Raw genomic sequence first — 23557 nt, 5'->3', positions numbered from 1 at the left:
CAGCAATCCTGTTTGCTTCTCCGCAAGCAAGCTGGTCATTTTGCTCGTGCCTCATCCGAAGCGGCTTGCCACAGCAGCCTCTACCCCAGTGGTGAAGAGTGCTCCTGCTCCTCCCTCCGGTAGAGTTTTCGGTATTTCCGGTCTTGAGCGGGATCCAAGCCATGATGTGATTACGGGTACATTGTTAGTCGCTTCTATTTCTGCATTTGTCTTATTTGATACGGGTGCATCTCATTCGTTCATGTCATCTCGCATTCATCAAGAAGACTAACCTAATCCCCGAGAAGTTGTCTAGTTGTTTATTGATTAGTACACCTCTGGTCTGTTGTGAAACTAGATAAGGGGTTATCTAAATGTCCCGTGTTGATTGGTGAGAAGAACTTGGAAGCCAATTTTGTGATTCTTGACATGAAGGACTTCGATGTTATTTTGGGAATTGATTGGTTGACAGCCCACAAAGCTGTGTTCCTTTGTTCCTCAAAGAAGATTCAGTTCCATATTTGTGGAAGTCCGGTCTTTGAATTTCGGGGTGAAAAGAGAAGGGTTTGTAAGAAGGTCTTGATCTGCACCGATGCAAGTCTATGCCCTAGTGGATGATGCTTCATCCGAAGGCAAGGGTATAGTGGAGAAAAGAGTCGATGAAGTCGAGTTGTCTGCGACTTTGTTGATGTCTTCCCCGATGATCTATCGGGAGTGCCTCCGGACGAGAGATGTCGAATTCTCTATTGATCTCGTCCCTGGTGCTGCTCCGGTATCTAAAGCTCCGTACGGGATGGCTCCTACCGAGTTGAAAGAGTTGCAAAATCAGTTGAATGAGCTCATAGATAGAGGTTTCGTGCAGCCTAGTGTGTCACCTTGGGGAGCTCCGGTCTTGTTCGTCAAGAAGAAAGACGGTAGTATGCGCTTGTGCATCGACTACCGTGAGTTGAATAAGTTGACTATCAAGAATAGATATCCGCTGCCCGAGAATCGATGATCTCTTCGATCGGTTGAAGGGTGCGATTGTGTTCTCAAAGATTGACTTAAGGCCCGGATATCACCAATTGAAAGTGAAGTCTAGTGATATCTTCAAGACAGCTTTCCGAACGCGGTATGGTCACTACGAGTTTAGAGTCATGCCCTTCGGATTGACCAATGCTCCTGCGGTGTTCATGGACCTCATGAACCGAGTATTTCATGATGTGCTTGATAAGTTCGTGATTGTTTTCATTGATGACATCTTGATCTATTCGAAGAGCGATGAAGAGCATGCGAGTCATCTAAGTTTCACTTTGCAAAGGTTGCGAGAAAAGAAGTTGTTCGCTAAGTTTAGCAAGTGTGATTTCTGGCTTAAGAGAGTGGTATTCATTGGTCATGTGGTTTCAGCCGAAGGTATTCGTGTCGATCCTGAAAAGGTCCAAGCTGTGGCTGATTGGGAAAGACCGAAGTCAGTAACGGAAATAAGAAGTTTTCTTGGATTGGCGGGTTACTACCGAAGGTTTATTGAGAACTTTTCTCGGTTGGCTGCTCCTATGACTAAGTTGACCAGGAAAGAAGAAAAGTTTGTTTGGTCTGACGCTTTGGAGAAGAATTTCAAAGAGTTGAAAGATAGATTGACAAGTGCCCCGGTTTTGACTATACCTGATAGTTCCGGTGGTATGACAGTTTATACCGATGCGTCAAAAGTTGGATTGGGTTGCGTACTGATGCAACATGGCAAGGTCGTAGCCTATGCTTCTCGGCAATTGAAGGATTATGAGCGGAATTACCCCACTCACGATCTAGAACTTGCCGCCGTTGTCTTTGCTTTGAAGATTTGGAGACATTATCTTTACGGTGAGAAGATTGCCATTTTCACGGATCATAAGAGTTTGAAATACTTCTTTACCCAAAAGGAGTTGAACATAAGACAAAGGAGATGGTTGGAACTAGTCTCCGATTATGATTGTGATATTCAAGTATCATCCCGGGAAAGCAAATGTTGTTGCTGATGCTCTTAGTAGGAAGAACCCAGAAAGAAGACTTTGGATTTGAATGCTTTGAGTTTACCATTGTGGTCTTCTATTGAGAGTTTTGATTTGGAAATCGTTCTCGAGAATTCTGATTTTATTCTTTACGCCATGACGGCAAGATCTGGTCTTAGAGATAAGATTGTTGCTCTGCGAGTTCGATCAAGAGTTTTTGATCAAAGTTGAGAAGATTTCTTCGAATCTCGAGTCGGACCCCGACTTTGGTATATCCATGGACGGTGCTTTGTTGTTTAGAGGAAGACTGTGTGTGCACAAACGAAGAAGTTAAGAAAGAAATATTGAAGGAAGCACACCGATCGGTCTTTACTATACACCCGGGAAGCACCAAGATGTACAAAGACTTGAAGGAACATTTTTGGTGGATTGGTCTAAAGGCGGATGTTGATAATTTTGTTGCCAAGTGTGAGACTTGCCAACGTGTGAAAGCCGTTCGACAACCTCCATCTGGATTACTTCAGCCTCTTCCTATTCCTAGTTGGAAGTGGGAGGATATCTCCATGGACTTTGTGACTAGCTTGCCTCGGACAAGTAAAGGCAATGACACTTGTGTGGGTGATTGTTGATAGGTTGACCAAATCAGCCCATTTCATTCCTATGAAGATCACTCATACTGCGGATAAGCTAGCAAGGCTTTATGTGGATAATGTGGTTCGTCTGCATGGTGTGCCATTGAGTATTGTTTCGGATCGTGATCCTAGGTTCACCTCAAGGTTTTGGAATAGTTTGCGAGAAGGCCTTGGGAACCCAATTGAACTTGAGTACAGCTCATCATCCACGGTCGATGGACAATCCGAGCGGACAATTCGGACGTTGGAAGACATGCTCGAGATCTTGTGTGGTGGATATGGGTGGTAATTGGGATGAACACCTAGCTTTGGTTGAGTTTGCCTATAACAACAGTTATCAAGCAACAATAGGCATGGCTCCATTCAAGGCTTTGTATGGCAGTACTTGTAGGACACCTTTGTACTTGACTGAGGCAGTTGAAAGAAAAGTCTTAGGTCCCGAGATGATTGAAACTACAAGTGCTATGGTAGATATGATAAGAGAAAGGATTAAGTCCTGCCCGAGACAGAAATCTTATGCTTGATAAGAGAAGGACAGATTTGGAATTTCAAGTTGGAGAGAAAGTCTTTCCGAAGGTCTCACCAATGAAGGGTGTGATGAGATTCAATGTTAAGGGAAAGCTTAGCCCTCGTTACATTGGACCTTTCGAGATTTTGGAAAAGGTTGGACCTGTTGCGTATCGATTAGCATTACCTCCGCCTCTTGCTTGGTGTGCACAATGTGTTTCATATTTCGATGCTCCGAAAATACATAGAGAATCCGGAACACATTTTGCAGCAAGCACTCGAAGGACTTAGTGCTGATTTGACCTATGATGAAGAACCGGCCGAAATCTTGGATAGGAAGGACAAGCAGCTGCGGAATCGCACCATTCCTTTGGTGAAGATTCGGTGGAAGAACCATACCCCCTGAAGAAGCTTCTTGGGAGAAGGAAGAAGATATGAAGGAGAAGTTTCCTTACCTCTTTGGAAGCACAGTACGCTTTCAATTTCGGGACGAAATTTCTTTAAGGGGGGAGAATGTAAAACCCAGCCCTAACCTTGACCCGGAAACCTTGTTATTTGTAGGTCCGATGACCCGAAGTAAAGTAAGAAGTCAGCTTTGGGCCATCCCAAAGAGAGGACTTGGTGTCGGCTTTGAATCCATGAAAGTTGATGATGAGGTTCTATTTTTGGAAACTGAATCCGATGAAGATCTGATTAGTTGATGGACTTGGAGTGCTCTCTATCTCGGTTTGAAGGCATTTCTACCTATTAGGTAAGTCACTTGACTTGTGTGCAAAACCCCTTTAGGATTGGATTTGATCTGGACCTTCAATTCCCTGTTTTGGTCTTCTTTGCCAGGATTGGTCGACTGATTGGTCGATCGGGCCGATCGACCAATCCACTCGACCAATGAGTCTTGTCTTTGGCAATTAGGTTGTTCTTGCTCTATTTAAGTCCAATCTCGAGTCCACTTCGTATTTGCTGCCTCCAAACTCTCTGAACGAACCAAAGACCTCTCGCAAGTCATCTCTCTTGCATCCTTGGTGTTTTCTTGACGGATCTTCGTCGAAACTCTTCTTTTTGCATCAAAAGGTATGTCTACTCTCTCTTCTTCTCCTCCATCTTTGTTTTTCTTTCCTTTTTGAGTTGAGACAGTAGAAGAGATGCTGCATTCTCTGTTGCAAACATCTCCGAACATGTTCTCATGATCATCCTAAGGATTTGAGGCTAGAACAATGATCTTAACCATGATCATTGCAAGCTTTTGAAGGAATCATGATCAAACCATGATCTAATCTTTGTTAAACTTCTAATCTGAATTCTGATCTCTTTGGATCTTCTATGTTGATCATGTTAGTAGTTAATTACTGTGTTTTCTTTCCATGATCCATAATCTATAGATTTCTAGTTGTTCTCTTCTACCATACTATGTGTTCTTCATGATGCATGGTAGTTACATATATGGTAGGTTTTATTTCCTTATTTAGATTTATGCTTCTAAGCCTTATTCCATGAAGATCTAAGTATGTTTTCATGATACCTTTACCTGAAGCAATGATCCATCCTCCTATTGTTCTTGTCTTTGTTTTCTATTTCAAATTCATCAAGATCCATGGTTGATTTAATTATGGTAACTTTTTGTTTCCTAATTTGGATCTTGATATCTTGATTGGATTAGTGTTTTGAGGTCCCCTATATGTTAGAATACTACTGATGTAGTCTACCCCTTGATTAGTACCCTTTTGAACCACCAAATTCGGATTTCATATCTTAAAACTCTGTTTTTTTAGGCTATCGTTATCTGCATTGGTCGATCGATTGGTCGATTGGACCCGATCGACCAATCCACTCGACCAATGAGTATAGCAACTCCAGAATTGGTCTATGTTGGATGTTTTGGTATCTTTTCTGTTAGGGATCTTTCCTAATATGTTGCATATACTTGTTTAGGACCTTCTTCTCAAGTTTGCCGAGATCTTACTTGACTTTTTAGGATTCCTTTGCGAGTTATAAAAGGTAAGGATGGTTATTTCCTTAATTACATAGATAGCATGAATCTAGTTTCTATATTTGAATATCATAGATATGATTCCTAAATTAGATTCTTACAATGATATACTACTGTTGCATAACTTTGATTACAGTAGCATTACTTATTCATATTGAATTGACTCATGTATGATTTACTTACCAATTATATACAAGGTGATTGCAATTATTGATTTCTTTCCATATATGAGGTTACCATATATGTGATGATATGAATTGATGCATGTGTATGCTTAAGTATGGTTTGGAAAGGAGAGGTGTCCTTTTGACACTTCTGTCCTTGGACTACTACGGGAATATTATGGGATGTTTCCGGAGATGCCCTCTGGACACCTTCCTAAACTGTTGGATGACATATCTAGGATTGTCTAGTAGTGTTTGGCTAGGATGTCCTGTTATGTCGAGACCCTAATCGGAGGGGTATTGAGACCGAACGACCCGTGGTAGCAATGGGGATTCATGGGCGCTCAAGACCGGTAACCAACCCGTGAGAGGACAGGAATCACATTGTGGGGGCCATTTATTGGTAGGGTTGCATATGGTTAGACTTGGGCTCACGGGCGCTTAAGACCGGTAACCAACCCGTGAGAGGACGTGAGAGCTTCCCGTTTACCATATGTGGATGATCAATAGGGTTGATGAGTCCGTAGTCGTGGGACTATGAGGACTCTAGTGTGAAGGATACCGGAAAGGATCGTCAGGGACGAGGAATGGACGTATCTGGATCTGACTTGATGTAACTAAGTAGAAGACTTGCATTTGGCTAGGTTTTACCCTGACATGCGCCAGTACTTATACCAAATGGTTGTGAGAGAGTGTGTTGACTTAACCCCCTGCCAAGGTTTGTCCTGAGGGATGAAGGACCCATTACCAATCGGCTGCTCAAGACCGGTGAAATGATCCGTGAGAGAATCCAAGATATCTTAAATGGTTGAGGATGTGAGTGGACTTTCCTAAAGAAGTACGGTGCTATGACTTAAAGCATGTCTCGCCAATAGAGACCAGCATACATAGAGTTAGATTCATTCATTCATTGCTTGTCTCATATCATATTGCATTTATGTTTGTTCCGGAATCCCGCCATTTATGTTATTATGGATTTTTAAGCGCCTTAACCGAGTTTCTTTGAAACTCATTCCTTTATTGTACAATGTTGTTAGACTATCCTGCAGGTACTGAGTACTATGACGGTCCCTATGAAGAAGCACAAGGCGAAGAGGCATTCTCCAGGAAGGTGATTGCGGTTACCACAATTACTCTGAAGATCCCGCGAGTGGTTATGCTCCGTACGATGCTTAGTCCGACCATTGAGTGGAAGCGTCCTTGTGCCATTTATGAGATTTACACTTACAAGGATGTTGTCTATAAAGTGGAGAACAATTTAGTTACCCAATGTACTTGCTACTGGGATTAGGTTTTGTCTAGTTTATTCTTTAGAGCTACTTTTCCGCTGGTTGTAAAGTGGGATTTTTGCCTCACTTTACTTATCTGTTTGATACTCTAATTATATCTATTATTCTGATTCATTTATGATTCATTCTTTCTTTATTGGATCTATGGTTTATCTTCCGCACTTTTATTATGATTGTTCATGATTATGTTATTGTTTATATGGGAGGTTGATCACTCGATACCTGATCTTCGGGCTGTGGATCACACTCTCGGGTATGCCAGATAGGGTACCGGCTGGGAGGGCGTGACATTGGGAGTCACTATATACACAGGAAAGCCGTATCAGTACAAATATCCAGCGGACGACAAAAAGAGGGAAAACCCTAGTTCTATATCACTAAACCCCAAGTACTACTACTGTGAAGTTTACTCAGAGGGAAAGGGGGAAAGAGATGAGTAATCAAAAAACTCACTTGTTCAGAAGTTGATAGAGCTATTGTTGGAGTACGAGGAATACGGAAGCAAGCAGAAGGACGGAACGTCGCTTTAGCACTTTAGCAAATCTAACTTGCAGATAGCAAGATAGATGAAGAGTACCCACGAAGGCTTTAAATAGCCTCAGGTATTAAGACGAAGGTTGAAAGCTAAGGACAACCAATGGCCCAGATCGAAATGACGCTTCGAAATCCACAGAAAGCAAGATCAACGGCCGGAGGGATGCCACATGGAAACATATGGAGGCGAGCACCCGATGCAAAGATACCTCCAATCGTTGCACCGCCATTATAATAATGGGTGTATTTCCAATTCATTGGAAACAGTGAATGGTATACCAACGCAAGAAAACGTTTGGACTTCGCAGAAGGGAAACGTGTGGACTTTGCAGTAAATGAAGTTGTGGGGAAGATTAATGCATCTTTCCGAAACGCATCTTAACAATATCTCTACAAGATTGTTATTCGTCGAGGAATGTAAAGTTAAGTGATAAGTTTTATCATTTATACTTCGATATTCAAGACAAGAGTTCAGGAGGAGACAGGGAAATGGAAGGGCCAAACATGAAAAAGAAATGTCTATTCATTAACAAGGAGGTCAATCTTTACAAAAAAAAAAAAAAAAAGGATAACTCCCTAAGCCTCTTCTTCATCTTTGCCCGAGGGACCCTGGTCGGGAGGACTTTTCTCAGGATCTTGAGAAGAGCCTTCCTCAAGAATGACATTGATTGAGTCCTCTATAGCAGCAGCTTGAGACTCGGTTTGTGATTTCTCCTCTGGAAGCGCCGGCTCGTCAGCCAGATATGCATCATATTGAGGGTCAGCTGGAAAAGGATCATTTTCTTCCCGAGCCCAGTCTGGGAGATCCATGCCTAATTTCCCGAAGACCTCTTTATGGCACACCTCACTAAAGGGAGCAGTATCGATGGTCGGGATAGATGCGAGAATTCGCTCCCAACCGTCGTTCTGCCCCAAGCGATAAGCTTGAATGTTGTAGGCACCTAGCAGCTCGGAGAAAGGTACGCTGTTCAGGTATTTCCGAACACATTCCTTCCGAAGATCTGGCTTTATATGCTCGGGCTTGCTAGGGATCGCCAACTTCAGATATTCTTCATTCTCCCTACATCGAAATTCAAGCCTGTCACCGAACAACTTGGCAGCTTCCTTTTGCTTCCTAGCCTCATGCTCGGCAGTAGCGGCACGAGCCTTCGAAGCATCGAGGGCCTCCTTGAGGGAGATCACTTCTTCCTCATGCTTTTTCTGCAGCTCCTCAGCAGCTGCAGTCAGCCGGTCTATCTCAGAATTGGCCTTGGCCAAATTCTCTTCACAGGTTTGTAGCAAGGAGCTGGTGTGGCCAACCTGGCTCAATGCTTCCATGTGTTGATAAAAGCTCAACACAGCATTCCTGGGAAGGCGGAAAATATTATGAGAAGTCATAACAAATTATGAAAAAATAAGTAAGCAAGAAGACCGGTACCTTGTGGATTGACTAACAAGGGAAATGTCATCCAGGGCTTCAAATTCCTGGCGATCAGAAGGAACAAGACTGAGGGAGCTCCACTCTGCAGCTTTCTCAGGGTCCCGAGTCACCATGTCGGTCAACTTCAGGGTCCACTGGGGGGTGAAGACCTCCTCACAATCCGTTGTTTTGGATTTTTTATGGGAGGAAGCATCAATTGTATCATGCCTCCTTTTGGTTTTGGCGGAGGAAGAGACATTAGACCTCTCCACCATTGGCTTCTTCCCTTTACCCGAAGCATCAGCCACGGGCCTGATATTCCTGATACCCCTATAAGAGGGGTCGGGAGAGGGAACAGAAGCCTCTTGATCTACGGTCAAGGCTCTGGGTGATCGTTGCTCGGCTGTCACAACGGCCCTAGCGGCCTTCACTCGCAGGTTCTCGGGGTTCATTCAGCAAGAGTCAGAATTAAAGACATATCACTTCAGTAAAATTAAAGGATGATGGTTAGAAGCTCACAATGAGCCAAGCCCCAGTACTGAAGAATGGAGTTATACTCCACCTCAAGTCCATGTATCTCTTGATACCATGGAATGGATTTCATCTTCCTTACGGCCGCCGGGCCTTCTTTGGATAAGGGAAGGCCTCGGTTATTCTCGGAAGAAGAAGTACACCGCCTCCAGGCGGTTGGGAAGTTAAGATCTGGTGGAGGCGCTCGACAGAAAAAGTATCGTTCGCGCCATCTTTTGTGGTTAGAAGGGCAAGTTCCTTTGGCAAGGATGCTGCCCCTCCAATCAAGTTCAGCCTTATTGCATTTGGACAGAAAAACCCATCCGGGAGGATAGGAGATAGAAAAACATGAAAATGTACAAAGAGAGAAAGAGATGGCGTAATGCCAAGTTCAAAACACAAACCCAAGAAGCCGACGATGAGACGCCAGCTATTGGGAAGGAGCATTCCGGGACAAATGTCCCAATGATTCAGAACTGCGGAGAACAAAGGATTAAAAAAGGGAAAGCGAACCCCGCTTTCCAGTGCATCTATATACAGAGAAAATTCACCCGAGAGGGTTGAATCAACCCTCTCATCAGGATGGGGAGCCCTAACCTGATAAGAGGAAGGAAAATCAAAATCTTGGATGGCTGAAAGAAGGGTTTCCTCCATGTAAATGGAGGGAACAGAACCAGGTCCACCTTCGGACCTTGGGGTTCAAGGCTGCCTAGAAGACTCGGCAGTCTTGGAAGACCCAGACTCGAGGAAGATAGAAGGAGTTTCGGTTTTTCTCTCTAAACCTTTTTGTGAAACTTCAGCAAACTCGCGCCAGAGGACAGTTAAGGTTTTGTTATCACTATCCGACTGTTCGGAAGGAGGAGAAGCAAAAGCTTCATTACCACTACTATTACCAACACTGGGTACCAGAGTAGCCCTATTATCCGCCATTACTTGTTTCAGTAAACTACAAAAAGAAAAAGATCAGTAAACTTACTGATTCAGTGAGGCAAAAGCTTGAGAGCAAGAAGGCGCGAAGCAGACAACAAAGGTTCAAATTCCGGATAGGAAGAATGAAACCTACGAAGACAACGAACCGCTTTTAAAACACCCGCACGACTGTTCGGGAATCGGAACGATCGAGATTGATTCAAAATCGACGATTGAGATTAGAAGACGTTTTGAAAGTTTGAACCCACGAATCCGAAACAGGCATTCGAAAACCGTTGCTTGGATTACGTGAGCCACGACAGATCGACTGCAAGGAGACACGTGGCCTTACCCTCACAACGCTCGAGGAAAAGTGACCACCGCATTAAATGTGATATGACATTTAATGGAGCATGCAGAGATTATCACCTGACGAAGAACCCAGTTAAAAACCAAGCCCTCGGTTATGATCAAACCGGGTTCATACCTGGTTCGACCCTCGACCCTGGTCGAGACAGAGGGAACTGACTCGCTCCCGAGCGAACCGGATCCAGAAGATGGCTTGCTGAGGAAGAAAACTTATTCAGCTACAAGCATGCCCTAATCCGACTTATGGATTAGGTTAATTACCCTAATGATGGCAGACTCGAATTGATGGCTGCGGATAATCATCACATAACCTAAAGGTTATCTTAGGAGTCCTCTACTAGTCCAAACTAGTAGAAGTCTATTACTCAACGGATCTAACTGTTAAGATCCAACGATTATCCGAAGAAGGCTCAAGTGCATCCAACGAAGGAGATTCGAAGGTACACTCTATATAAACCTCACTACCATACGAGGTGAGGAGGATCTGAAAACACACAATCTGAGACTTAGACTCAGATTCTGATCTGGACTGATAGACATAAACTATCAGCGGCCTGCTATCTAGATCACCTTTCCTAGTTCTTTATTCCTTGGCTCTGTGCTTCTAACAGAGCCGTTTGTGATTAAGTTCATCAACTGACTTAGCCTTCGGAGGTGGACTCCCGACCCCAGCGGTCGGGCCACATCTGATGCTTTCGTTTTGCAGGTCATCACGAGGAGATCTAAGGGCTTAGCAGATTTTGGACGCATCACACGCGTTCCACCTGTGATTATTGTACCGATGCACCTCCTCTGGGAGAAACCGTTGTCGTTGATATCGTGTACCACCTCCTAAGTTCCACTATTCGACAAGTCGCTCGTGCACTGCAACATCCCATATACAGACTGAAAAATGTTGACAGAGCTGTTCCTTCCAGTTGCGAATTTTGAAGGGGTTTTAGCAGCGACAAATTATCCATTAAACCCATCCATTTTAAGATTCTTGAAAAAAATTACCCTTTGTTTTCGTCGCAAAGCAAAGCAATCTGCATACAATGACTGATTCTTGAAAATTACCCTTTGTTTTATTTGTTCTACGTTGCCTTAAAGTACAAAAAGATTAAAACATAATCTGGGAAAGAGAATTAAAACCCTAATTTAAGGAATGAAAATTTGTCGCTTGATTGTATTCATCTTCGAAATTGATACCGCAAAACCCTAATTTAAGAATGTTGACAGAGATAATCGATGTTGAATGCAACTGCTGGTCACATCTATCACGTTGTCCACTGGGTAGTAGTAGATTTTGGGCTTTGGCCGAAAAATTCCCAGTCTGTGAAGCGCAAGATACAACCCCAATAACATATCAACCCTTCTTTTCGATTAGGGGAACGTCGAACGATTTCATTTGCAGAAGTATTCACACAATCCCGGCACTCATCTTGTGTGAAATCTCTTCTACACTAGACGACACCATACACATGGCTCCTGACACATCCTGTGGAACAGCTCCAAGTGTTCAATTATATCGTAATGGTGAAGGTAACCCACATCCTTTGGTGAATTTATGAGATTTGTCCATGAAAATTACACACGCTGTGATTTGGTTGCTGCTTTCTGGGTAGCTTTGCTCGAACGCTATGAGATTCAGGAACAAAGATTTGGTCCCATATCCAGAGTATCCTGTTTTAGAAATTGATATCCCAGAATCGATCCATCTTCTTCTTCCTAAACTTTATATCCCAGGTTTTGCAGGACTTTGAAACGTAATCCTTTGATGCCGTCAAACCTTTGCTAAGGATTTGATCTTGAAATCTCAATAATAATCTAACCTTCAACCATTGCAGAGGATGGGGCTTGGGCTTCGAAAGCTTCAACCAGCAGAGAGAGTTATTTGGTAAAGTTATTTTTTTAAATATTTTTTCTTTTGGTAGATTAAATAAAAGAAATATACTTATTAAAAGGAAGAAAAAACCTAAAACAAATAAATCGTAAAAGAAAACAAGGGTATTTTCGTCATAAAAATTATTAAACTAACGGTTCTGTTAAGATTGTCCTTATTTAATCATTTCTTGAAACCATAGGGGAGCCATATGCAAAAAGAAACTTAAACTGGACTAAAAGTGACTTGGACCAAACCTCAGGGGGTCCAGATGAAAGTTACCCAAAAAAAACCTACACATTATGTGTCAAGTTGTATAAAACTGGCAAACACTCTGTTCTTATGTGTTTTTGAGAGAGAGAGAGAGAAAGAGAGAGAATATTATACAATGGGCCACTAAGATTCTGTCGCTCATCTCTTAATACAATAATTTATTTATAAACCATATGAGAAGTTCATTAAACAAGGAAGAAAGTTCATGAGCTAATCTTATGGCCTTTCTTTTTCCTGTTTTTTTTTTTTTTTTTTTGAAGGTTTGCCCAAGTGGATCCAAGCAAGGAACTGTACTTGTGTTATTCCATAGGCTGAATATGAGCATCAATGAAACTTGTTCAAATTCTCCTTGATCAGATGATTTGGTTTTAGCAAAGCCACCATGGTAGTTGTGAGGAAGTGAGGAATTGGAAATTAGATGCTCAGGTGAGTTTGTACTCCGTTGGTAGAGGCTTTGTTATTTTTTAGTTTGGTTATGAGAAAGACATGTTTGAGGCATGGAGATTGGCGAAATCTCGCCGAGGCGAACCGGCGAACTTAGGCGAGATTTCTTACCATAAAAAACGGAATAAACACAACTCAAATCATAGGTTTTGGGTACTTTTATTGTCCCAACAAAGTAAGAAATTAGCTCATATTAAAGTTTAAATACAGATAAATAAATGCAGCCATTAAAAGAGTTTAGCAAGAATATAAAAAGTAGGAAATATAAAACCAAATAGAGAACTAGGATAATGCTTCCACAATGCTCCAGCTCCCTATCTGCAATAGCTCATCCTCTTGCACGAGCTTTCTTTTCTCCATGTCTGGTTCTCTCTTTTTCTTTTAGTGGCTCCTCCACCTCTTTAGTTCCCCCAAATTTTCCCAAAGTGATAGTGTAAAAATGGATTGTAGGATTAGAACCTTCTTTTATGAGATCAATGGCTAAGATCCTTCACATAGTGACAAGAGGAATATCTAATCAGTTAGCCCTTTTTAGTGATTTCATTAGATAATGCCACGTGTCCAATCTGGGAAAATCATGCTACCATAATGCTACAACATCCCTACAGCAAATTAAGAAGACTTGTTCTTTGTTACTGTTCAATGTCTCTTGTCATTTCTTCATCCATTATAGTCCTTTTCTTATAATGCCAAAAAAAAAGAGGACTGACCAATTCCATCCATTAGTTGAAGGGAAATTTATGCATAAATTATATAAAAGACCTTACTAGATTGAAAACTTTAAGATTCACTGAACAACAATTTTATTTAGTACTAACACTAAAACAAAGAGAAATCACTCTTAAACTGAGCTATCTCAAATGTAAAATCACTAGAATTAACTCTAGAAATTAAACAAGCACTAAAATCTAAATAAAACACCTAAAGTGCTTCCCCGTTCATAAAGAAATTATAATAGAAGTGTAGCGAGTAGTAGTGAAAACATAAAATCAAAATATGACTCCTGATGCGTCCAAAATCTGCTCAGCCCTTAGATCTCCTCGTGATGACCTGCAAAACGAAAGCGTCAGATGTGGCCTGACCGCGGGGGTCGGGAGTCCACCTCTGAAGGCTAAGTCAGTTGATGAACTTAATCACAAACGGCTATGCTAGAAGCACAAAGCTAAGGAATAAAGAACTGGGAAAGGTGATCTAGATTGTAAGCCGCTGATAGTTTACGTCTATCAGTATGTATCTGAATCTGAGTCTAAGTCTCAGATTGTGTGTTTTTCAGATCTCCCTCACCTCGTATTGCAGTGAGGCTTATATAGAGTGTACCTTCTAATCTCCTTCGTTGGATGCACTTGAGCCTTCTTCGGATAGTCGTTGGATCTTGACAGTTAGATCCGTTGAGCAATAGACTTCTACTAGTTTGGACTAGTAGAGGACTCCTAAGATAACCTTTAGGTTATGTGATGATTATCCCTTCAATAATGATTATCCGCAGCCGTCAATTCGAGTTTGCCATCATTAGGGTAATTAACCTAATCCATAAGTTGGATTAGGGCGTGCTTGTAGCTGAATAAGTTTTCTTCCTCAGCAAGCCATCTTCTGGATCCGGTTCGCACTGGAGCGAGTTGGTTCCCTCCATCTCGACCGGGGTCGAGGGTCGAACCAGGTATGAACCCGGTCTGATCATAATTTCTCCATATCAACTCCATATCTTCTTCATTTCTTCTTCCTAGCTTTAGATGCATCTCCAGCATCAGTCTTCTTAACATCACAAATATTCTTGGACCCATTCTTTCTTTCCTTCATTTGCTTTCTGGACTTCTCCACCATGATATCAAGGTTGTTCTTGGTAAGCCCATACTTGGGCTCGTGCTTGTTGGCATTATCTACAAAGTCGTAGATGAAACCGAAACCAATAGACTTGCACTGAATTCGCATATTGGTAGTCACAGGGATAATTTCTTTCTGTTGATGTATTAAAATCCATTTGTCTAAGATTTCTTTCTGTAGATGATTGTTGTGGAACAGTTTGTCTCCCTACTTCAATACATTGTTTTCTTGGTAAAAGTCCTAAACTATTAGGAGAAGACCACTTGAAACTATATTAAAACAGAAGCAACTCAACCAACTTATGTTTTAAAAGCTGGAAGCGAGACCCAGAGCAATCCCTAGCTTGAAAATGAGGATCCAATCTGGGTTGACCCGAACCCATTCTGATTTCTAAATGACTGCAAGCGACAGCATTGTTGAATGCTAAGCTTGTTAACCTCAAACATATAAAAGATCAATTCCCATATCATGTTGTCAGTTTCAATTAAATTCAAGGTTTAACTTGGTGGTACAACCAATTTATATTACATGAATTATTGGCAATTATTTGAGAAACAAGGTTCTCTTCGGTTGCTAACAATTGGTCCTTAGATTCAAGAGGTTTTTATGGTCGTAAATGTATAATATAGTTTTTGATTTCTCCTAACTATAGGTATTTCAAGGAGGAGAGGATTAAATATATTTGCATGGCCCCATGCAATTAGGAGCTAATGGAGGCATGCATAACTGCATAAGCATGAAGGGCTGGAATTTTTGACTCCGTATGGAATGAAGCCCTGATTCTAGCTACAAATGGATCTAAGGGAGAAAAACTGAAGAAGGCCATGCAATAACCTGTGCTCTTTGTATAAATTAGGAAACTACTCCAAGAAACTTGGTCCTTAGATTCGAGGGAAATTAATTGTATTTGCACGCCCCTGTGCAAGCGGGACATAATGGAGGCATGTATAAGCATGAAGGGTTAGAATTTTTTACTTCAGATGGAATGAAATCCTAATTCTAGATGCAAATGGGTCTAAAGGAGAAGAAGGTCCTGCAATCACCTGTTTCTCTTTGTATAAATTTGGAAACTGCTCCTTGAAATGAGACACTGTGCTTGCACGATAACCCACTCTCTTAATTTAGGTAAAACGATATCATGAGGCTTTTTGGGGGAGAAATAATGATATAATAAGGCAGTGAAACATATGGTGGTAGAGAGTTTGAATCCTTCAATCTGGCCAAAATAGAGAATGGAGATAGGAAAAGAAAACACAAATCATGGGAGGAAATTAACTATTATATGCGACGTGCACGGAAGGCCTCACTTTCTCAACCCATATGGTACTTCCCCATATTTGGGCTCTCAATTGCAATATATATAGAGATGATGATGCTTTGGAGAAACTTAGGTGGCTTTCAATCTGTTGGTTTTGGGCTCAAGGTCTTGTATTTTATTTCTGACCCATTTCACCTGAGTGGTGGGTACAAAAACTAAATAAAAAAAAAATTAAAAAAAACCCATTTCACCAGAGTGGAGGGTTAAGAAAAAGGGGGGGACAAGAGTAAAAGAAAATGGGATTAGCTACAACAAGCAGCTTGTTGGTCTTCTTGTTTTTATTCAACTATGCAGTGAAGGCTGATATAGTCAACTTTGATGCAGTGTGGCGACAACGAGCCAAGGCGGCCGCAAAGCACAGCAGTGACAGCTTTGAGCCCAATCCTGCGACAGTTGCTGCTCAGCTCAATTCACATGTGCACATGTAGGTCCCGAATTTGAATCTTCTGAAAATTCTCCGTGCTCGCAAATTATATTTAAAAAACACATTCCATGGATAATGTATAAATTGAGCTATTTTACGTTGAGAAATGGATAACTCCTGTACTTACGATAGATTTGGCTGGATGAATGAATGATGCAGGACAAGACAACGGAGGCTGGGGGAGACTGGAGGAGCATGCCAGGCGACAAACCCAATAGATGCGTGCTGGAGGTGCAAGGCTAACTGGGCCGATGATCGAAAGGCATACGCCAACTGCGCTTTGGGCTTCGGCAAGAAGGCTGCTGGTGGCAAGGACGGCAAGATCTATGCCGTCACTGACCCCCCCGACAATGACATGGTCAACCCAAAGAATGGCACCCTCCGCCATGCCGTCATTCAGAAGGAACCACTATGGATAATCTTCGAGAAAGACATGAACATCGTACTCAAGGGTGAGCTTATTATCGCCCCTGACAAGACTATCGATGGCCGTGGTGCCAATGTCCACATTACCAAAGGCGCTGGTTTTACCCTCCAGTCCATCCGCAATGTCATCATCACCAACCTCCATATGCATGACATCGTTTCAACTCCGTGGTGGTATGATTCGCGCCTCGTCGACCACTACGGAAAACGCACCGTCAGCGACGGTGATGCCATCAACATCTTTAGCTCCTCTGACATCTGGATCGACCACGTGACCATGTCCAAAGCTGCAGATGGCCTAATCGATGCTGTCGAGGGTTCCACTGCCATCACCATCTCGAATATCGACTTCAGTAATCATGACCACGTACGTATAACTGGTCAATTTGCTATAAGTCTCCTGCTAAAACTGATTTCTCTAAATATAACTAACTTATTTTATAAAAGGATTGACTACGTAAAAAATAAGAGTACTTCGACCTTCCAAGTCGACCCACTGACTGTTGCTTCCTTATTGGTGAACAATCGTGTTGACAGGTGATGTTGTTAAATGCAAACACCTCTGCTAACAATAAGATGAAGGTTACAATAGCATATAACCATTTTGGGAAAGGATTAACACAGAGGTTGCCCAAAGTCCTAAATGGATTTGCTCACGTGGTGAACAATGACTACACGGAATGGGGGATGTATGCCATTGGGGGCAGCTTAAACCCATCCTTCCTCAGCCAGGGCAACCGTTTTGTCGCTGGAAGCTCATCGAGAACCAAAGAGATTACCAAGAGGGCTGTAGCGCCAGAAAGCGAGTGGAAGAATTGGGCGTGGGTATCGCAGGGTGATGTGATGGAGAATGGTGCCTTCTTTGTTGAATCAGGTTCCCCAGGCCAGAAGAAGGCCCTCCTCACTGGAGACCTTATTAGCCCAAAGGACGGCAGCAACATTGTCGCCAGCCTCACTCGGTCTGTGGTGCACTCAATTGTAAGGTCGGCAGCCCTTGCTGAGCTGTTTCTCGCTCTTTTAATTAATGTAACTTCAAGCACTGTACGTTATTCTTCATGGGCTGATTCTTCTGTAAGTTCAGGCGCTGCGTGTTGGTCTTCATGGAATGAATAAAAACAGTAACTCTTGATTTTCCAAAACAATGAATAGAAGTACTGACAAAAAGGGATCTTCCATTACTTCAATACTAGCTAGAACAAGACCAAAAGGCCAACAAAAATGGCTGCATGTTGTAAATTCAGATATGCTCTTTGCTCGTGTCTAAAAATGCTACGCAAATGCACGCGTCACAATTAGGTAGTAAATAGTAAGTAGGGTATCAATCCCACAGAGAATTTGTTTTGTAAATCTCAATATAAAAGGAAGATTAAGTTAAACAAGATTGACAAAATTACTTTGTGATTAATGAACTAAAGAGACAAAGGACAGAAGAATTAAACAAGAGGTCCTAAATTGGAGAGCACACGATGGAAAGAACTATAATAAGTGGTATAAATGTTGGAAGTCAATTTTCCCTCCCTTGAATTTGGGTTGTGAATGCTACAACAAAGCTGCAGCACAAGGCATATCAAAGAACCTAGAACAAAATTACACACGGGTATCTTCCAGTCCACATACACATTGACATCCTAATTCAAAATCATCATATTCTTATGGAGAATTTAACTGAGGATGCGAATCACGCTTGATGAGTTCCAATAGTGGTTACGTGAGGTAGGCGAATATCCCTACCCTACCCATTGATTAGCTAAACCCACATAAGGATCATGCTAGTTTACGTTTTTCAACATTGGTCTAGCTCCAATTAACTAAAACCGAAATATGCCCAAAGCCCTTCTATCTTCTGTTGTTCACTTGTTCTTCACATCTTCTCGTCTCTCAGCGCAGGAATCACCGAAACTGCTGCCTGAAATAGAAACCTTTGCCTTAACACTGCCTATTTCTCCTCTTTTTATTTGTTTAAAATCTCAGTGAAGAGCGAAGATGTGAAGTTGGAACCACCACCTAAAACCTATCCAGTTATCCCACATGCAAAGAGAAGAAATATCTCTAACGCACCATTTTGAAAAATGAAAAGAGTTTTGACGCACTACTTTGAAAAATGAAAAGAGATATGTCGCACCACTATGAAAAATGAGCGTGACGATGGGAATGGGTTGGGATTTTGAAGTTTAAAAGTGGGTGGGACCCTGGGATTGTGTGTCATGATAATAGGGTATTATAAGGATTGGTTTGGGAATCTGGAATGGGTATTATCCTTGTCGGATTGCATTGCAAGTGGTCTGATTTAATTATTGAAGGCTGGATTTTGACGTAAACATAGCCCAACCGTCGACTATATTGGTGAGAATTTATTTCCTAGGTCTTCCATTAGAGTATTGGCATGTCTGAACACTTTTTTCAATAGCCAAGGAAGTGGGACATCTCATCACTCTTGATAACAAAGCTAAGCAAGATTTTTTGGGTAGCTATGCTTGTATCATAGTTGAGGTGGAAAATAGGGTGGAGCGTGTGCTTTAAGTTCAGATTGAACTGAATGTGACACTAGAATGGTTTTAGTTTTACCCAATCAATTGTGTGTGATGATGGAGAAAATATGTATGCCTCTTGTAGATGTTTTGAGCATGTAGTAGCTCTATGTTTATTAAGAAAAACCTAAAAATCCTATGATGGAGGAGAGGTTGCTTGTGCCGGGGAAGACAATGCAAGACAAGTGTTAATGACTGAAATAGTCATTCTACCCTGATCGGTCTGACCAATGGGTTCAATACAATTGTCTCGACCATAGTGACCGACCATCGTGTCAAGAGTACCCGATCAGGATAAACTTCTATCATCTCCCAACTTCTTCGAAAGAATAAGTCAGGTAAAAGGCTATTTGTAGAGTTACTTTCCTAACACAACTCTTCTTAGAGTTATATTTGGAGTCTAACTCTGATATCTAAAGCTATATAAGCACCTCAGGCAGGCTTTATGTAGTATGTATTCATATTTTGTGTGATCAATTACTTGAATTATCTATTGAGTAGTTGAGATCAAATCGTTGGTACTGACTTGCTCGTCGGAGACATACCTTGACCACCCAAGGTTGAGCACGTGTTTTGCAGGAACGTGACAGGGAAGGACGAGCAAGATTTAGTATCAACAATGGCGCCGTCTGTGGGAAACTTGATCAAAAAGCCATCGTGCAGATAAGATAAGGAACGCTAAATCAACCCTCCGAATAATAATGAGGTGATCAAATTCCCTTGTGAGGTAATATTGTCTTGAAATTCCCTTTAGGGTAATTTAACCATAAGGTATGTCGTACATCCCTTTTCTTAAAATAATCATTATTTTTTTAATCAAATTTGAGGACTTATTCCCAAATCGAGTTTGCCAAATGAATTGTCGGGTTATGAAGAACCCACCAAATAGAACAATCAACAAATAAGAGAAAAGAAGAACACAAGAATATATGGGCAAGAGAGAAAACTCCACTATAAATAAAGAAATATCCAAGAGGAAAGATATTTGGGATGCTTAAAGAAGAAGGAGGAGGCTTCTTTTATAGCCTCCTCCTCTCCACATATTCCCACATCAGTCGATGTGGGACTAATACTACAACAATCTCCCACTTGGAGATTAGATTGAGAACCAATCAATATCCACACCAGTCTCTATCTTGCCACCACCATGCTGTCTACGTCTCTGTCAAGCCATACAAGGATCTGCACCAAATGAACTTGCCAGTGTTGATTGCTTATGTCAATGCATCTGCTAGGTTCTCTTTCGTGTGGATTTTCTGTGTATCCACCCTTCCGTCTTCCACCACTTCACGATCAAAATGATATCGGACTTCTATGTGTTTTGTCATGGAATGAAAAGCTGGATTCCTTGCAATTTGCAAGGCACCCTGACTGTCACAATATAGGAGAATCTTCTCCTGTTTGTGCCCAAGTTCTTCCATGAATCTTCTTATCCAGATTGCTTCTTTACAAGCTTGTGTAGCTGCCATATACTCAGCCTCTATTGTAGACAGTGCTACAACTGTCTGTAGTTTAGATATCCAGCTCACAGCTCCTCCTGCAATTGTAAACACATAGCCAGTAGTGGATTTCCTTTTATCAAGATCCCCTGCAAAATCAGAATCAACATATACTCTGACAGTAAATTCAGATCCTCCATAACATAGAGCAGCATCCAAGGTTCCTTTAATGAATCTTAGGATCCTCTTCAATATAATCCAATGCTCTTGTCCTGGATTCGCCATATGCCGACTAATCACTCCCACTGCATGTGCAATGTCTGGTCTTGTACATATCATACCGAACATCAGACTTCCCACTGCTGATGCATACGGTACTCGAGACATTTTCATCCTCTCTGCTTCATTGCTAGGACACATACTTGAGGATAACTTGAAATTAACAGGAAGAGGAGTAGAAACTGGCTTACAGTCTTGCATATTGAAGCAGCGCAAGACTTTCCTTAAGTAACTCTTTTGAGATAGCCAAATCTTCCTGTTATTTCTTTCTCGGTGAATTTGCATCCCTAGAATCTTGTTTGCGGGTCCCAGATCCTTCATTTCAAATTCCCTAGCCAGCTGAGCCTTTAATTCTACGATCCGATCTTCGTTGGGGTCTGACACCAACATATCATCGACATACAACAGTAAAATGATGAAATCATCAACACCAAACCTCTTGTAATACGCACAAGGGTCTGAAGCAAGTCTGTTGTATCCAAGGCTCAATATGAAGGAATCAAATCTCTTATACCAACATCTTGGCGCCTGTTTTAAGCCGTATAGAGATTTGTTCAACCTGCAAACCAAGTTCCCCTTTTCTGGTTCTTCAAAACCTTCTGGTTGGAGCATATAGATTTCTTCTTCAAGATCTCCATGAAGAAATGCTGTTTTTACATCTAACTTCTCAAGATGTAGATCAAACGTAGCACAAAGTGCCAGAACTATCCGGACAATAGTAAGTCGAACCACTGGAGAAAAGACTTCTGTGAAATCGACACCTTCTTTCTGAGCATATCCTTTGATCACCATTCTTGCACAATACCGCTCTACTTGATCATCACTGTTTCGTTTGATCTTGTAAACCCATTTGTTACCAATGGGCTTCCTTCCGTGCGGTAAAGGTACAAGCTCCCACGTCTTATTCTTATGAAGAGCTTCTATTTCTTCTTGCATAGCTGCCATCCAAAGTGATGCTTCTGAGCTATCAATCGCTTCTCTGAATGTTGATGGCTCTCCATCTTCTGTTAGAAGACAGTATGCAACGTTGCTCTCCATAATATAATCAGACTGCCAGGTTGGTGTATGTCTTTCATGAGGTGACCGTCGAACTTATACAGTTGTAGACTCAACTGGTACTTGTTCCTCATTTTCTGATTCTCCTCCAGATGAATTTTATGGATTGGACTTCTCTTCCTCCTGAACTATTGTACTCTCCGGAATTTCTATTGAAATGCTACTCACATCTTCCTTCTGCAACTTATCTTTTACAAAAATGACATCTCTGCTGATGACGACCTTGTGGGCAATGGGATCTCACAGTCAATACCCCTTGACTCCATCAGCATATCCCAAGAATCTGCATTTTCTGAATTTTGGATCCAATTTCAAAATTTATTGGGGATGATACATCACGTACACAGGACTCCCAAATGTGTGCAGGCGTGAATAATCAATTGGCTTGCCAGTCCACATCTTCATCGGTGTCTTCAGATCAATCGATCTTGTTGGTGATCGATTAATCACGTAGCAGGCAGTGTTTACGGCTTCTACCCAAAAGGACTTAGCCATACTTGCAGTTCTTAACATGGCTCTCGTTCTTTCGAGTTTAGTTCTATTCAACCGCTCCGCTACTCCATTCTGTTGAGGAGTGTAAGCCACCGTGAGTTGTCTTGAGATGCCTTATTGATTACAAAACTCAAAGAAGTCATCCCTTGTATATTCACCGCCATTGTCTGTCCTGAGGCACTTGATATTCTTCTCAGTTTCTCGTTCAACTTGTGCTTTGAATGTTTTGCAAACTGAAAACACATCTGACTTCTTTACAACTAGCGCTCCTTTGACGATCCTCATCATTCCATTTTGGATGCGTGTCTTGCACCCAATTTCATCTAATTGTCCCAAAGACAATAGATTATTCTTTAAGCCCTTCACATGCCGCACATTTTGAATAGTGCGTACCATACCATCGTACATCTTCAACTTGATGCTGCCAACTCCAGCAATCTCCAAGGCATGATTATTTTCCATTTACCCAAACCCTGTAGAGATAGGTTCATAAGTTTGAAACCAATCTCTGCGAGAGGTCATGTGCCATGTTGCTCCCAAATCCAAGATACAAGCATCAGTATGCTCCAATCTATCCTTGGCTGCCATTGCTGATTCGGTGTAAAGAATATCTCCTACAGCAATGCACCATTGAGATGTCTCTGCCTTATCTACAATTTGATGAGGTGAAGTGATTTTGGCTTCATACAATTTGATGAGGTGATCCCAAACCTCCTTAGCATTTTTCTTCTCTTCTATGCCCACTAAAATATCATCAGATAATGCTAGATGCAAATTGGAAAGGGCCATCGCATCTATTTTGTTCCACTTTTCGTTATCTGTGAACTCTGCCGGCCGAACACTGATGGCTTCCAGGCAGTTATCTTTTATCAATAATGCATTCATCTTCATTTTCCATAATGAGAATTTCGTGCCATAAAACTTGCCGATGTCGATCTTTACGGCCATTGCTT

General features: G+C 41.8%; 1 pseudogene; it reads left to right on the top strand.

The window, feature by feature from the left end:
- The first annotated feature begins 16196 nt into the window (after positions 1–16196).
- LOC148998650 (putative pectate lyase P59) lies at positions 16197–17811 on the top strand (annotated as a pseudogene).
- Positions 17812–23557: the final 5746 nt, after the last annotated feature.

The sequence above is a fragment of the Hakea prostrata genome, unplaced genomic scaffold, assembly GCF_041222555.1.
Source record: "Hakea prostrata isolate BN-2017 unplaced genomic scaffold, UWA_Hpros_2 contig_211, whole genome shotgun sequence".
Classification (NCBI taxonomy): domain Eukaryota; kingdom Viridiplantae; phylum Streptophyta; class Magnoliopsida; order Proteales; family Proteaceae; genus Hakea; species Hakea prostrata.
This window is presented reverse-complemented; position numbering and strand designations above follow the sequence as displayed.